The following is an 18,021-nucleotide window of genomic DNA, read 5'->3' as shown; positions in this document are numbered from 1 at the left end:
ATGGTTTGCCTTGGAAATGAGCAGAGATCATTCTGTCGTTTTGAGATTGCATCCAAGTACTGCATTTAAGACTCTTGTTGACTATGATGGCTACTCCATTTCTTCTAAGAGATTCTTGCCCACAGTAGTAGATATAATGGTCATCTGAGTTAAATTCACCCAGTCCAGTCCATTTAAGTTCATTGATTCCTAAAATGTCAATATTCACTCTTGCCATCTCCAGTTTGATCATTTCCAATTTGCCTTGATTCATGGACCTAACATTCCAGGTTCTTATGCAATATTTCTGTTTACAGCATTGGACTTTACTTCCATCACCAGTCACATCCACAACTGGGTGTTGTTTTTGCTTTGGCTCTGTCTCTTCATTCTTTCTGGAGTTACTTCTCTACTGATCTCCAGTAGCTTATTGGGCATCTACTGACCTGGAGAGTTCTTCTTTCAGTGTCCTATCTTTTTGCCTTTTCATACTGTTCATGGGGTTCTCAAGGCAAGAAAACTGAAGTGGTTTGTCATTCCCTTCTCCAGTGGACCATGTTTTGTCAGATCTCTCCACCATGACCCGTCCGTCTTGGGTGGCCCTACATGGCATGGCTCATAGTTTCATTGAGTTTAGACAAGGCTGTGGTCCGTGTGATCAGATTGGTTAGTTTCCTGTGATTGTGGTTTTCAGTCTGTCTGCTCTCTGACAGAGAAGGGCAAGAGCCTTATGGAAGCTTCTTGATGGGAAGGACTACTGAGAGGGGAATTGGGTCTTGTTCTGATGAGCGGGTCATGTTCAGCAAATCTTTAATCCAATTTTCTGTTGATGGTTGGGGCTGTGTTCCTTCCCTGTTATTTACCTGGAGCCAAACTATGGTGCAGGTAATGAAGATAATGGCGACCTCCTTCAAAAGGTCCCATGCAAGCACTGCTACACTCACTGCCCTCAACCCTGCAGCAGGCCACCACCGACCCACGCCTCCACCAGAGACTCCTGGACACTCCTGGGCAAGTCTGGGTCAGCCTCTCGTGGGGTCACTGCTCCTTTCTTCTGGGTCCTGGTGCACACAAGGTTCTGTTTGTGCCTGCCAAGAGTTTCTTTCCCAGTCCTGTGTAAGTTCTGGCAGCTCTATGGGTTAATGACAATTTCCTCCAAAAGGGCTTATGCCATACCCACATCTACTGCAGCCAGAGCCCAAGCCCCTGCCCCTGTGGCAGTCCACTGCTGACGTGTACCTCCTCAGGAGACACTCAAAAACAATTCTATCTCAGTCTTGTGGGATCTCTGGATCCTGGTGTGCACAGGTTTGTTTGAGCCCTCTGAATGGTTCTGGCAGGTATGGGGTTTGATTCTAAATGTGATTTTGCCCCTCTTACCATCTTGCTCCAGAGGTTTGTGATGGACAGGGAAGCCTGGCATGCTGCAGTCCATGGGGTTGCAAAGAGTCAGACATGACTGAGCGACTGAACTGACTGATTGACTGACCATCTTGCTGGGGCTTCTCCTTTGTTCTTGGACATAGGGTATCTCCTCACAGTCGCTCCTGCCATGCAGCCACCACTCCTTATTGATAAATTCAGACTTAAATTGAAGAAAGTAGGGAAAACCTATAAACCATTCAGATATGACCTAAATCAAATCCCTTATGATTATACAGAGGAAGTGACAAATAGATTCAAGGGATTAGATATGATAGACAGAGTGCCAGAAGAACTATGGACAGATGTTCATGACATTGTACAGGAGGCAGGTATCATCCCCAAGAAATGCAAAAAAACAAAACAGTTGTCTAAGGAGGCCTTACAAATAACTGTGAATAGAAGAGAAGCAAAAGGCAAAGGAGAAAAGGAAAGATAAACCCATTTAAATGCAGGGTTCCAAAGAATAGCAAGGAGAGATAAGAAAGCCTTCCTCAGTGATCAATGTAAAGAAATAGAAAACAATAGAATGGGAAAGTCTAGAGATCTCTTCAAGAAAATTAGAGATACCAAGGGAACATTTTATGCAAAGATGAGCACAATAAAGGACAGAAATGGTATGGACCTAAGAGAAGCAAAAGACATTAAGAAGAGGTGGCAAGAATACACAGGAGAACTATACAAAAAAGATCTTCATGACCCAGATAACCACAATGGTGTGATCACCAACCTAGAGCCAGACATTCTGGAATGCAAAGTCAAGTGGGCCTTGGGAAGCATCACTATGAACAAAGCTAGTGTGAGTGATGGAATTCCAGTTGAGTTATTTCAAATCCTAAAAGATGATGCTGTGAAAATGCTATACTCAATATGCCAGCAAATCTGGAAAACTCCAAACCGATCTGGAAAAGATCGGTTTTCATTCCAACCCCAAAGAAAGGCAATGTCAAAGAATGTTCAAACTACCACACAATCACACTCATCTCACATGCTAGAAAAGCAATGTTCAAAATTCTCCAAGCCAGGCTTCAGCAGTACATGAACCATGAAATTCCAGCTGTTCAAACTGGATTTACAAAAGGCAGAGGAACCAGAGATCAAATTGCCAACATCCATTAAATCCTTGAAAAAGCAAAAGAGTTCCAGAAAAATATCTACTTCTGCTTTATTGATTATGCCAAAGCCTTTGATTGAATGGATCACAACAAACTGTGAAAAATTCTGAAAGAGATGGGAATGCCAGACCACATGACCTGCCTCTTGAGAAAACTGTATGCAGGTCAGGAAGCAACAGTTAGAACTGGACATGAAACAACAGACTTGTTCCAAATCAGGAAAGGAGTATGTCAAGGCTGTATATTGTTACTCTGCTTATTTAACTTATATGCAGAGTATATCATGAGAAACACTGGGCTGGATGAAGCGCAAGCTGGAATCAAGATTGCCAGGAGAAATATCAATAACCTCAGATATGCAGATGACATCACCCTTATGGCAGAAAGCATCTTGATGAAAGTAAAAGAAGAGAGTGAAAAAGTTGGCTTAAAACTCAAACTTCCAAAAACTAAGATCATGGCATCCAGTCCCAACACTTCATGGCAAATAGATGGGGAAACAATGGAAACAGTGAGAGAGTTTATTTTGAGGGAGCTTCAAAATCACTGCAGATGGTGACTGCAGCCATGAAATCAAAAGATGCTTGCTCCTTGAAAGGAAAGCTATGACAAAACTAGACAGTATATTAAGAAGCAGAGACATCACTTTCCCAATAAAGGTCATCTAGTCAAAGCTATGGGTTTTTCCAGTAGTCATGTACGGAAGAGTTGGACCGTAAAGAAGGCTGAGCACTGAAGAACTGATGGTTTTGAATTGTGGTGCTGGAGAAGACTCTCTGGAGTCCCTTGGCCCTCAAGGAGATCAAATCAGTAAATCCTAAGGGAAACCAACCTTGAATATTCTTTGGAGGGACTGTTGCTGAAGCTGAACCTCCAATACTTAGGTCTCCTGCTGCAAAGAGCCAACTCACTAGAAAAAGACCCTGATGCTGGGAAAGACTGAAGGCAAAAGGAAAAGGTGCAGCAGACAATGAAATGGGTTAGATATCATCTCTGACTCATAATCATGGATTTGGTCAAACTCCAGGGGATAGTGAAGGTCAGAGGAGCCTGTTCCCAAGGCAGTCCATGGGGTCACAAAGAATCAGACACAATGTAGAGACTGAACAACAACAATTGGCTGGATTTATAAAATGTGATGATGTAGGATTGTGTGTGTGTGTATATATTAGTATGTTAGTTGGGAAATTAGGAACAGCTTGTTGAGAGGAAAGAAAAAAAATGCTCAGTAGGAAAAGAAAATTAAAACATGACTGGATGACAAGACTATAGAGAAAATACCTTTACATTTTTATACGGGCAAGACTTTATGAAATGTGGGGTCTAAGTTAACAAACGGAGAAGGCAATGGCACCCCACTCCAGTACTCTGGCCTGGAAAATCCCATGGATGGAGGAGCCTGGTGGGCTGCAGTCCATGGGGTCGCTAAGAGTCGGATACGACTGAGCTACTTCACTTTCACTTCTCACTTTCAAGCATTGGAGAAGGAAATGGCAACCCACTCCAGTGTTCTTGCCTTGAGAATCCCAGGGACGGGGGAGCCTGGTGGGCTGCCGTCTATGGGGTTGCACAGAGTCGGACACGACTGAAGCGACTTAGCAAGTTAACAAACAAGACTTGGTAGTTAAAAGATCCTGAGATCTACTCTCCGACAGGTATGTCTTATATCATTTGGAATCCAGGAAACATCACCTGGACTTTCAAAATTAGAAGCACTTGACATATTTCCATCTCTGGAGATCCTTATTTACATTCCAAGGGATAAGAACCTTGAAACCTTTTCATCCATTTGCCAATTATAATTTTTTAAATTAGGGAAATTAAGTTTCTCTTTCTCTTTCTGGGCCAGAGGAAGTCAACATGTTTATAGAACTCCTATTTCTATTTGGGGGTTCCATTCCTGTAATGTAAAAGCAGCTTTTGTACTTGTAGGTGTGTCCATATGGCTATCACTGTACTTCACAAGAAGAAAGAACTAGGGCGAAAGGGAATTAGCAAAGTAATTATTGTGAGGAATAATACCTCTGATCACTTCTCCAGAAATTCTATGTTCACTTTCAGATAATATGAGAAAATGTAAATATTAAAAATTTATCATAGCACTGATATTCAGTTTCACTGAGAATCATACTTTTGTGGCAGAGTTGAAGGTGGCTGTATTCCTAGTGTTTTGCTTTTTTTTTTTTTTTTTTTTGATCCCATCATTTTCAGAATATAAACTGAAAGATATTATTTTGTCTTTTTTGTTTCACAGGCTTCTAATAACAGCCTAGTAGGTGTCAAGAACAAATTACATTTGCCATCCACCTCTACAAGAGTTAAATCATGTGTTACTGCAGCTGCTGATTTTCAACAGCCCCTGAAAGGAATTCAGAGTGGAGAGTAAAGTAAGGCCCTCTGTGCTCTGGGTAAAACTGCAGGATAGGTCTTTAGATAGATAGATATTTTCAGGAAGTGATTTTATGAGCTCAATTCTTGTATCTCCTCATATCTAGAAAAGGACTAAAATCCTTCATGGTGACATCTGCTCCTCATGACTAACAGTATTCTTTATGAGACTAGCAGCAACTTTAGCAAAAAATATGTGCTTTGCTGCATGTACTCCCCCTTTAACAAAATCACACATAAACTGACCAGCCTGTTCACCTTTTTGGAGCAGTTCCTCAGCACTACCTGGGTGCTATCTTCTGGTATATAGTCCTCATTTTGCCCTTAAATAAAACTTGATTTGTAACCCTGACATTGTGTGTGTGTGTGTGTTTTAAGTCAACAGAGGGCAACAGAGAATGAGATGGTTGGATGGCATCACCGACTCAATGGACATGAGTTTGAACAAACTCTGGAAGATAGTGAAGGATAAGGAAGCCTGCCATGCTGCAGTTCATGGGGTTGCAAAGAGTCAAACACAACTTAGCTACTGAACTACAAGGTTCCAAAGTACAATACTGGATAAAAGCAGACCTAAATTCCCACAATCTGCTGAGATGAAGCAGGCAATAGACAAAACAAGTGAGACATTTAGAATGCCAAGTATTGATTGATATTAATTTCCAAAAAGTAAAGCAGGATAATAGGGTAAGGAGTAGTTTATCTTAAATATGGTGACCAAGAAATTTCATTCTGAGTAGGTATTTGATTCCTTGATAGCTCAGTTGGCAAATAATCTGCCTGTAATGCAGGAAACCCCAGTTCAATCCCTGTATCAGGAAGATCTCCTGGAGAAGGGGTTGACAACCCACTCCAGTATTCTTGAAATTCCCTTAGGGCTCAGCTGGTAAAAAAAAATATGCTTGCAATGCAGAGGACCTGGGTTTGATCCCTGGTTTGGGAAGAACCTCTGGAGAAGGGAAAGGCTACCCACTCCAGTAGGTCACAAAGAGTTGGACATGACTGAGTGACTCACTTTCACTCTCAGGTAGTATTTGAATACAAATATAAATAAGAAAAATGAGTGATCTATAAAGATATTTTGGGGAAGAGCATTCCAGAAAAATGACACAGCAGGCGCAAATGTGCCAAATCAAGGGCATGCTCACTATATTTGGGGAATACTAAAGGGGGAATTCTGCTTTACTGACTATGCCAAAGCCTTTGACTGTGTGGATCACAATAAACTGTGGAAAATTCTGAAAGAGATGGGAATACCAGATCACCTGACCTGCCTCTTGAGAAACCTATATGCAGGTCAGGAAGCAACAGTTAGAACTGGACGTGGAACAACAGACTGGTTACAAATAGGAAAAGGAGTATGTCAAGTCTGTATATTGTCACCCTGCCTATTTAACTTCTATGCAGAATACATTATAAGAAACGCTGGGCTGGAAGAAGCACAAGCTGGAATCAAGATTGCTGGCAGAAATATCAATAACCTCAGATATGCAGATGGCACCACCCTTATGCCAAAAAGTGAAGAAGAACTAAAGAGCCTCTTGATGAAAGTGAAAGAGGAGAGTGAAAAAGGTGACTTAAAGCTCAACATTCAGAAAACTAAGATCATGGCATCTGGTTCCATCACTTCACGGCAAATAGATGGGAAACAGTGGAAACAGTGTCAGACTTTATTTTGGGGGGCTCCAAAATCACTGCAGATGGTGATTGCAGCCATGAAATTAAAAGACACTTACTCCTTGGAAGGAAAGTTATGACCAACCTAGATAGCATATTCAAAAGCAGAGACATTACTTTGCCAACAAAGGTCCATCTAGTCAAGGTTATGGTTTTTCCAGTGGTCATGTATGGATGTGAGAGTTGGACTATGAAGAAAGCTGAGTGCCGAAGATCTGATGCTTTTGAACTGTGGTGTTGGAGAAGACTCTTGAGAGTCCCTTGGACTGCAAAGAGATCCAACCAGTCCATCCTAAAGGAGATCAGTCCTGGGTGTTAATTGGAAGGACTGATGTTGAAGCTGAAACTCCAATGCTTTGGCCATCTGATGTGAAGAGCTGACTCATTGGAAAAGACCCTGATGCTGGGAGGGATTGGGGGCAGGAGGAGAAGGGGACAACAGAGGATAAGATGGTTGGATGGCATCACCGACTCAATGGACATGGGTTTGGGTGGACTCTGGGAGTCGGTGATGGACAGGGAGGCCTGGCATGCTTTGGTTCATGGGGTCAAAAAGAGTCAGACACGACTGAGTGACTGAACTAAACTGAACTGAAAGGGGGTTAGTATGGATAGAGGAGAAAAAGGAACAAGGAGGAAGAGGACAGGAAAAAGGTTTGGGAGCCAAATTGCAAATGGGTTTGGTGTGCACTCTAACATCTTTGGTTGTTTTTGAAAAATTCAACATGGAGATGTAAGCAGAGAACTGAGATATCTGATCCCTATTTTAAAAGATTTACATTAGTGACTGTGCTGAAAATAAATGTGAGATTGGAGGTGTGGGCAAGAGTAGAATCTGAAAGAATAGTTAGGCTATTAACTAAAAGAAAACATGCATACACAACAATGTAAGAGCTATAAATTCAGCTTTTGGGGGGATTACTGAGGACTATAGCCTGGGAGACACCCTTTCAGCTAGTTCTGAAGAATTGCTCTGAAAAGGTATGGGGAAGTCTGTATCTCTCTCTATATATGATTTTGGTGAAGTGGGTACATGCAACCAAGCACACAAATCTGTAGGAGGTTTCTACTAGTCACAAGGAACAGATGTCTCTGTTAATGATTTTAGGGCCCCTTTAGGTATGAGAAGATGCAAGAATTTGAGTTCAAAAGTTTCTCATGAAAATATCTAACTATCTGAAATTCTATATTGTCAGTTTTCCCAAAGTACAGTGCTCCTCTTTCCTAATCTCCATCCTTTACTCCTTTCAGGGTTTGTTAAAGGTCAGCAATCACAGTGGCTAATGACCTAATACTTATAGTGCTGTATGGTGGTTGGCAAGAGTGTTTTTTTAGTTGGCAAGAATTTTTTCAGCTATTCAGGCAATGGACCATGCTGACTTGGACAAAAATGAAAGTGATGGATTTGTAAGAAATAGCCATAGAGCTGACAGGATTTGGGAATGGTAAGTGAGAGAGTGGAGTAAAGGATGATTCCACAGTTTTGGGGCTGAGCAAGTCAATGAATGTTTTCTTTGGAATTTACTCACTTGGGATACAAGTTACAAGAAAGGGAGGATAAGAGTTCAATTTTGAGAAGTTGTATACACATCTACATGGAGATAAGTAGCAAATGTTGAATTTTAGGGGAGCATTTCAATGTAGAGATAACACTCTGTACCCTATAAATGGTTTATTCTGTTCTTCATGAAGTATAACTTTCATTCAGTTTTTTGCTTAAGCATCACTTTCATAGGCATTTCTAGATTGATTTATACCAAATATCAATGTTCCCCCAAATTTTAGTCCTCTACTCTTCATTATGATAATTCACAGGAATTATCTCCACATGGCATATTACACATGTTTTTGTTTGTTTGTTTTCTCTCTTCTTCCATCAGAATAAAATATAAGCTTCATAAAAGAAAAAGATTTATTAGTCCCTGGTAATTGCCTAGCACATAAAATAGTTAATCTGTAAGTAATTTTGAATCAAAGCATAAATAATGCTCATTGAGATACTTATATGCTTCACATATTATTTTTTGAGTAAAATAATTGTAATTATTCATATATTTTTTCCCAAAACACCTACCCAAGCATCTAGCATTGGAACTGAATGGTTTGTCATTGACTTTTACTTAATGCAAATTTATTTTAGCAATTTATTTTGCACATTTGTAGGTAAGGATAATAAAAGCCCTGGGGGGCTGTTAAATAGAGCGAGCCTTCTGAGCATTTCAAATGAGAGATTATGTGGTCTACACAGGTACTTCCTTATATCTGGTGCTTTTTTACTTCCTGGACATTTAGAAGACTGTATTTCTTTGAAGGAGGAAACAGAACAGGCTCCATATTGAGAGAAGAACTCCATCTTGGGCCAGACTGCGGACTTTGAGCTATATGCCCAGTATCTATGGAAACGACATACCAACTGGAAAACCAGACCCCCCCTCCCCTGGATGGAAGAGCCCCAGGACTTGTACCTAGACTCTCCATCACCTAAAAGAATACCTTAATTATCTGTGTAACCAAATAGAATCATAAATTCTATTATGCTTATTGGGGTATGACCACAGGCCTATTGATAATTGTCCATTGTTAACTACCTAGGCTTAAGGCATACTAAACACGGGTTTAAGACATACAAATCACAGGTTAAATTTTTTTTTTTTTTTTTTTTTTTTACTTTACAATATTGTATTGGTTTTGCCATACATCAACATGCATCCGCCACGGGTGTACACATGTTCTCCATCCTACTAATGCATATATATGGAATTTATAAAGATGATAACGACAACCCTGTATGCGAGACAGCAAGAGAGACACAGATGTATAGAACAGTCTTTTGGACTCTGTGGCACAGGTTAAATTTCATTGCATCTTTCTTTTCCTTTGTTCAGACTAGTTTCAGAGAATCTGGGTAGGTGGGTTTGAGCACGTACAATTAGGGTATATAAGGTTTTCACAAAAACTGGTCAGGGTCTTTGGCTAAGAGGAGACTCTGCCTTGGGCCCGCCGGTGTAATAAACTGCACTCCACTATCTGCATTGTCCTTTTGAGTGAGTTTTTCTCCTGGAACGCATGGCTACAACATCTTAACCACTTTGTCTGTGTCCTTGTCAGACAAAGGATAGAGGACAGTCCTCTTGATGATTGCTCATTTAGACAAAACATGTGTTCTTGGAAAGGGAACCCAGAGCATGGTCTCTGACCCAACACTGCAACCTAACCTACACATTGAAAGAAAACTAAAGCAGCCAGAACAATGGAAACTGAGTGGAATGAAATATCTGTGGTGATAGAAGGCTCTTGTAGCCTTCTATCTAAAAAGGAACATTCTTTCAGTATTACCTAGAGGTCTCATTTTGATTTTGTACAGTAAAACGTTGTTGCAAGTGACTAGAGATGAGGCAGAGGGGGAAATGTGTATGAATTCATCAGTTGAGATGGCAGACTACACATCTTTAAGTTATTTAGGTAAATCTCTAGGACCATGACTGCTGGATCATACAATACATCTATGTTTAGTTTTGAAAGAAGTTGCCAGACTGTTTACCAAAATGCCCATATCATTTTGCATTCTCACTAGCAATGAATGAAAATTCTTGTAACTTTGGATCTTACAGAAAAAGAGACAAAAGCCTGATTTTTCAGGGAGTCAATAAACTAAAAACTAAATTGTGCCTTTCAGTAAATCACTTTTACAAGAATAATTACTGAATTACTCAGTAGGTAAGACAGCGGATCAATAGCTGTTTTTCACATTTACTGCCTCACTCTTCATCATCTACCAAAGAAACATTTCCAGTATAAATTCTGCCTGTACCGGACTCCATCCAGCCACAAAAATTATGGAAATCTTCGCTCTGCCTAAGGACTCTTAAAAGAAGACTATTTTGGAGTCAGTTTCTTGGGAAGAGGCTTATTGGTTACAGAATCTTTTGAATACATGATGAAGAAGCATAATGAAGCTGGTTCCAGTTTCCATTGGAAGACTTGGTCTGTAGAATTTTGAGTCCCTTAAGTATCTCATTAAACCTTAATGCACAACCTATGTTTCATTCTTAAAATACTTTTCTTCTTGCTGTGCATTTAATTACTTTTAACTACTGACTTTGGCCACTTGATGCAAAGAGTCGAATAATTGGAAAAGACTCTGATGCTGGGAAAGATTGAGGGCAAGAGGAGAAGGAGGTGACAAAGGATGAGATGGTTGGATGGCATCACCAACTCAATGGACATGAGTCTGAGCAAACTTCAGAAGATAGTGAAGGGCAGGGAAGTCTGCCATGCTGCAGATCATGGGGTCGCAAAGAGTCGGATATGATTTAGCAACTGAAGAACATTAACTTTATAAGTTGAAGAGCTGCCGCTTCCTTGATAATTCCCTATTAACTCCAGCTTCTGATCCCACTACCACAAAGTAGTATAAATTAAATTCAGTTCCTATCATTACTTTTGGAAAATCATCCTCCCATTTTCCTATCATTTTAATCTCATTTTAAGGATTATCATCATCTCTTTGATATCTTCACAGAGCAGGAAAAATATGCCATGATCATTTTCCCTGCAACCTTTTTCATGGTCATGTCAGATACCCTAAAACACTAAAAGAAAAGCAAAACAATTGTGATAATAGTTCCTAGCCTAATTGCCTATGTCTGTGTTGGAGTTTTGAAAAAAAAAAAAAAACAGTTTATAAATCATTTCATATTCAACAAAGTATCCATAATACATTCAACTTCACTTCTCCAGCAGTATAATTTATTCTATAATTGAAAAATGAATGAATATTTCCATGAATTATATAAAGAGCTTGCTGTATGAAAGAATACAAAACAAGAAGAGAAATATAGAACCTGGGCATTACAGGTATAAGACATGTAAAAGTAATTTTGAAAAAATAAACTTGAAATGGTCTTGAAAGTTGAGTAGAACTTTGGCAGGACATGAAGAAGGGAGAAAGAATTATATCCAAAGACAACAGTATGAACATTCCAGTTTTCTGGCCTGGAGAAGATTCTAATAGAATCTGGCCTGGGAAGACTCTAATAGAATATTCCCACATAGTTTTAACCATTTTGTCATTCTCAAAATGTGATATGCCTGAACTGTTAACATCTATATATATGCTACAAATTTCAAAAATGCATATTCTCAGACCTCATCTCAAATCTCCTGAATTATAATCTCTGAAAGGAGGTCCATATTCTGTGTTTTGATTAGCCCTGTATACAATTCCAAAGTACATTAAGTTTGAGATTCATTGATGTAACTCATTCAAAAGATCATAACAAAAGATAAATTAAGTAGAACTAATTGAGATCTAATATCTATCCAGTCAAAGCATTATAATAATATATATTTCAGAAATGTCACAATTGGAGGTATTAATGAATGTCTATATCATATATAAAGTTTAATTTTATAACATTACACAACTTTATAGGGCTTCCCTTGTGGTTCAGCAGTAAAGAATCCACTTGCAATGCAGCAGATGTGAGTTCAATCCCTGGGTCAGGAAGATGTGCTGGAAAAGGAAATGGCAGTCCACTCTAGTATATTTGCCTGGGAAATCCCATGGACACATGAGCCTGGCAGGATACAGTCCATGGGGTCACAAAGAGTCAGACACGACTTAGCAACTAAACAACAACACACAGTTCTATAAAGAACAAGCTTAAGTAAAACCATTTGCAATTTCAGGCATAATCATGTATAATTCCATAAATACAACTCAGTTATAAATAGAAGCTCATTTATATTTTTCCACACCACATTCTGTTAACCATAGGATCGCTGTTAATAATCTGTCATGTCATTTCACTAACCCCAGTTATCCTTGGGGAAAAAAAGAAATCCAATTTACTCTCTTTTAGATGCCTACTAAGAAATCATACTCACCTAATAGTTTTTCCTTTTAATAAAAGAATACCACTGTGTTACATTCATATTTAGCATGAATCAAATGTTACCATTTGTCAAATTGTAATTTTCAGAAAACTCTATTAAATCAACAGCATTATCATCTACATTTTGCATATAAGGACACAGAGACACAGAAGTGGTAAGGAAAGCGCCCAACATTCTTCACCTAAGAGGTGAGAGAACCAGAATGAGTGTTCCAGAACCCATGCTAATTCTTTTTCTTTGTAATATGTTAAAATCCTCTTTGTTCTGTTTAAGTCAGACTTATTAAGGCATACTGTACATAGAGTAAAATTCACCATCTTCCATAGGCCAGTGACTATTCACAGGTTACATTTTCTTCTTTTACAACAGTGTTTGTCAAACTGTGGTTCCCAAATCAGTAGCATCAGCATCATCTGGAAGTTTGTTAGTCCACCCCAGTCTTACTATCAGAAACTCAGTAGGGGATGAGAACCACAGCACATGTCATATTTATCAGAATTAACATCAACATCATCTTAATATGTTGAAGTGAAACTGGCACCTCACCTTTGTATTCTTCCTCCCCCACACTCATGACTCCAGTATAATACTGAGAAAAGCTATCAGGCAGATCCCAATTCAGAGACATTCTACAGAATAGCTGACAATTGTTCCTCGAAATTATCAAGATCATCAAAAATAAGAAAAACTGTCACAGTTGAGAGGAGCCTAGGAGACATAAGAACTAACTGAAACAGAAAAAGATATAAAGTAAAACTAAGGGAATAGGGCTTCCCTGGTGGCTCAGTGGTAAGGAATCCACCCACAATGCAGGAGACATTAATTTGATCCCTGAATCAGAAAGATCCCCTGGAAAAGGAAATGACAACTCACTCCAGTATTCTTGCCTGGAAAAATCGATGGACAGAGGACCCTGGTGGGCTAGAGTCCATTGGGTCACAAAAGAGTCAGACATGACTTAGCAACTAAACCACTACCATCAAGGGAGTAAAAATCAATATATTAATGTTAACTGAAAGAAGAGAAAAGAAAGCCTTGCTCAGCGATCAATGCAAAGAAATAGAGGAAAACAACAGAATGGGAAAGACTAGAGATCTCTTCAAGAAAATTAGAGATACCAAGGGAACATTTCATGCAAAGATGGGCTCGATAAAGGACAGAAATGGTATGGACCTAACAGAAGCAGAAGATATTAAGAAGAGGTGGCAAGAATACACAGAAGAACTGTACAAAAAAGATCTACATGACCCAGACCATCACAATGGTGCGATCACTTACCTAGAGTCAGACATCCTGGAATGTGAAGTCAAGTGGGCCTTAGAAAGCATCACTGCAAACAAAGCTAGTGGAGGTGATGGAATTCCATTGAGCTATTTCAAATCCTGAAAGATGGTGCTGTGAAAGTGCTACACTCAATATGCCAGCAAATTTGGAAAACTCAGCAGTGGCCACAGGACTGGAAAAAGTCAGTTTTAATTCCAATCCCAAAGAAAGGCAATGCCAAAGAATGCTCAAACTACCCCACAATTGCACTCATCTCACACGCTAGTAAAGTAATGCTCAAAATTCTCCAAGCCAGGCTTCAGCAATATGTCAACCATGAACTTCCTGATGTTCAAGCTGGTTTTAGAAAAGGCAGAGGAACCAGAGATCAAATTGCCAACATCCGCTGGATCATGGAAAAAGCAAGAGAGTTCCAGAAAGACATCTATTTCTGCTTTATTGACTATGCCAAAGCCTTTGACTGTGTGGAAAATTCTGAAAGAGATGGGACTACCAGACCATCTGACCTGTCTCTTGAGAAATCTGTACATGGAACATGGAACTGGACATGGAACAACAGACTGGTTCCAAATAGGAAAAGGAGTATGTCAAGGCTGTATATTGTCACCCTGCTTATTTAACTTCTATGCAGAGTACCTCATGAGGAACGCTGGGCTGGAAGAAGCACAAGCTGGAATCAAGATTGCTGGGAGAAATGTCAATAACCTCAGATATGCAGATGACACCACCCTTATGGCAGAAAGTGAGGAAGAACTAAAAAGCCTCTTGAGGAAAGTGAAAGAGGAGAGTGAAAAAGTTGGCTTAAAGCTCAACATTCAGAAAATGAAGATCATGGCATCCAGTCCCATCACTTCATGGGAAATAGATGGGGAAACAGTGGAAACAGTGTCAGACTTTATTTTTTTGAGCTCCAAAATCACTGCAGATGGTGACTGCAGCCATGAAATTAAAAGACGCTTACTCCTTGGAAGGAAAGTTATGACCAACCTAGATAGCATATTCAAAAGCAGAGACATTACTTTGCCAACAAAGTTTCATCTAATCAAGGCTATGGTTTTTCCTGGGGTCATGTACAGATGTGAGAACTGGACTGTGAAGAAGGCTGAGCGCCGAAGAATTGGTGCTTTTGAACTGTGGTGTTGGAGAAGACTCTTGAAAGTCCCTTGGACTGCAAGGAGATCCAATCAGTCCATTCTGAAGGAGATCAGCCCTGGGATTTCTTTGGAGGGAATGATGGTGAAGCTGAAACTCCAGTACTTTGGCCACCTCATGTGAAGAGCTGACTCATTGGAAAAGACTCTGATGCTGGGAGGGATTGGGGGCAGGAGGGGAAGGGGACAACAGAGGATGAGATGGCTGGATGGCATCACTGACTCAATGGACATGAGTCTCAGTGAACTCCGGGAGTTGGTGATGGACAGGGAGGCCTGGCATGCTGCGATTCATGGTGTTGCAAAGAGTCGTACACGACTGAATGACTGAATATATCAGCAGCTGAATGGACATGAGTTTGAGCAAACTCTGGGAGACAGTGAAGGACAGAGAAGCCTGTGTTGCTGCAGTTTATGAGGTCACAAAGAGTCGGATACGACTTAGTGACCTAATGACAACAATGTGTTAATACTGGTTCATTCCCTGTAACAAATGCACTCTGGTAATATAAGATTGTTTTGCCAGAAGTTTCACTTTTGTTTTAGGTTCAAAGGATTCGCTAACCAGCTAAACTGCCTGTTAAACACTATAAAAATTTTCAATATGCCATAGAGGATTATTTAACTTAATTTCAATATACAATCATTAGAAGAAAGGAAAAATAGAAATAGAAAAAAGTAGAAGTACATACATCACCAAACAGGGCTGACCAATATCGAGACTCAAACGGTGCTGGGAAGTCCCTTGTTAATAGCAGTCTGGAGTTCCAATCAGGAAAGAGTCCCAAACAGTGCTTCCCCTCCACAGGTGAGGCTTCAAACTGCAGTGTCAGGAGCTCTTGCTTTTAAGTCCAGGCCACAAACTGATATCATCATCAGTTTGAGTGCAAAAATACAGCTCTGGCTTTACTTTACATTTTTATGTTTCATCTTGTGAGTTAAGAGAACTTCCAGACCCAACCCTCAGGGGCTGAAGAAAATTCCAAGAGTCATTCTCTATCTTATCTAAAATGACGCTCAGCTCCCTGGTAAAAATCTATGCACTCACAAGCCGGCAGGAAGCTAGCAAGTCATCAGGGACATGTTCAGACAGATCAGAATAAGATCAGAGGCCTATTTTGCTTTCTTGCCTCTGAAGACTGAACAAGACTGCCTCCATTTTAGTTTCCCTAACAAAGATATCAGAAAAAATTAGGTGTGGGGTATATGGGAACTCTCTTCACAATCTTTCTGTAAATATAAAACTGTTCTAGGGCTTCCTTGGTGGCCCAAAGGTAAAGAAACCACCCGTCAATGCAGGTTCAATTCCTGGTCCAGGAAGATTGCACATGCCTCAGAGCAGCTAAGTCCGTATGCCACAACTATTGAGCCTGTGATCTGGAGCCCGGGAGCCGCAACTACTGAGCCCATGTGCTGAAACTACAGAAACCCATGTGCCCTGGAGCCTGTGCTCCACAGCAAAAGCCATTGCAATGAGAAGCCTGCACACCTCGACTAGAGAGTAGCCCCCATTCTCCTCAACTAGAGAAAAGCCTGTGCAGCAACAAGGACCCAGCACAGCCAAAAACAAACAAATAAATAAATACATTTTAAAATGTTCTAAAATTAAAAAACTAGTGAAGTAAGCAATAAAATAAGAATTTAACTTAAAAGTTAGGGTAAAAAAAAAAGAATAATATGTCAGAATAAGCTCAAAGTGTATAAAACTCAATATTACAAACAAAAGAAAATGGAAGAATTCTTAGAGAAAAGAAAAAGTCTTTTAATTTTGTCTTTGAGATACAGATTAAAATTGAGGAAGACAAGCAAAATAAACTAAGAAAAATATCACACATACAAACAGTACTGAAAATGAGAACAAGTGATTTATGAAGAGATGAGACATCTATGAATATTTTCTTTGCCAATAGATTTTAAAATAGATTAAATTGAGACAGTTTTGAAAGTATAATTTTCAAATATAATTTTAATCAATAAGTACAAAGAAAACTACTGAAGCATTAGGTTTTAATTAAATTTGTTTAATGATTATTAAATACTATACTATTACAATGTAAAGAAATTTAATAAGCATTTACATAATGCTTTAGCTATTAAGTAAGTTTAATAAACAATTTAAGACTTTACAAAAAACAAATATCAGATTTAATTATTTTACAGGGGATGTCTACTAAACATTCAAAGAAAAAATATCCATTTATATTGTTTTAAATTTATAATGATGTTAAAAGTTATGTTCTCATTGATTCCAGTAAGCAGAGCTAAAACCTATAAGGATTTTTAAAGCAAGCAGCAGAGCAGCAGAGAAGTAACATTGAAAACTAAAAGGAAAACTAGACTTCAAGATTTACTATAACTCTGAACACCTTTGTGAAACATTCCAAGTGTTAAGGAAATTCAAAGTTTTCTTTCTAGGTTAAGTATTTGAATTTTGTGTGTAGGAAAAAGTCCTCGTATGAACTGGGGGCAACCTCAGAGGATCATTCTACCTCCTCCTCTCCTCTTGTCTTTCTCCTCCACCCCTCCTCCCCACATCCTCCTTGTCCTTCTTCTTTTCTCTGTCTCTCACACACACTCACTTACTCACACACATATACACATACTCACTCGCACACACACAACCAAGAGAGATTCAATCCCCTCTCTACCTTATAGATTTGAAAAGGAACAATCAGTTTGAATCAGTTCTGTTCAGTTCAGTTGCTCAGTCGTGTCCAACTCTTTGCAACCCCATGAATTGCAGCACGCCAGGCCTCCCTGTCCAGAGAAGGCAATGGCACTCCACTCCAGTACTTTTGCCTGGAAAATCCTATGGACGGAGGAGCCTGGTAGACTGCAGTCCATGGGGTCACTAAGAGTCAGACACAACTGAGCGACTTCACTTTCACTCTTCGCTTTCATGCATTGGAGAAGGAAATGGCAACCCACTCCAGTGTTCTTGCCTTGAGAATCCTGGGAACGGGGGAGCTTGGTGGGCTGCTGTCTATGGGGTCGCACAGAGTCGGACACGATTGAAGCTACTTAGCAGCAGCAGCAGGCCTCCCTGTCCATCACCAACTGCCAGAGTTCACTCAAACTCATGTTCATGGAGTCGGTGATGCCATCCA

The 18,021-nt window shown here is 39.7% G+C and overlaps 1 protein-coding gene across 1 annotated transcript in view; it reads right to left on the bottom strand.

The window, feature by feature from the left end:
- The window catches only part of SULT1E1 (sulfotransferase family 1E member 1), a 59,984-nt gene extending 44,250 nt beyond the window's left edge, over positions 1–15,734 (bottom strand). Inside the window, exon 1 of the mRNA XM_025289969.2 lies at positions 15,607–15,734. The gene's annotated coding sequence lies outside the window, so the exon portion shown is untranslated. The remainder of the gene's footprint in view (positions 1–15,606) is intronic.
- Positions 15,735–18,021: the final 2,287 nt, after the last annotated feature.

This window comes from Bubalus bubalis, chromosome 7 (assembly GCF_019923935.1).
Source record: "Bubalus bubalis isolate 160015118507 breed Murrah chromosome 7, NDDB_SH_1, whole genome shotgun sequence".
Lineage (NCBI taxonomy): Eukaryota > Metazoa > Chordata > Mammalia > Artiodactyla > Bovidae > Bubalus > Bubalus bubalis.
Note: the sequence above shows the minus strand (reverse complement) of the source record. Positions and strands in the feature narration are given on the sequence as shown.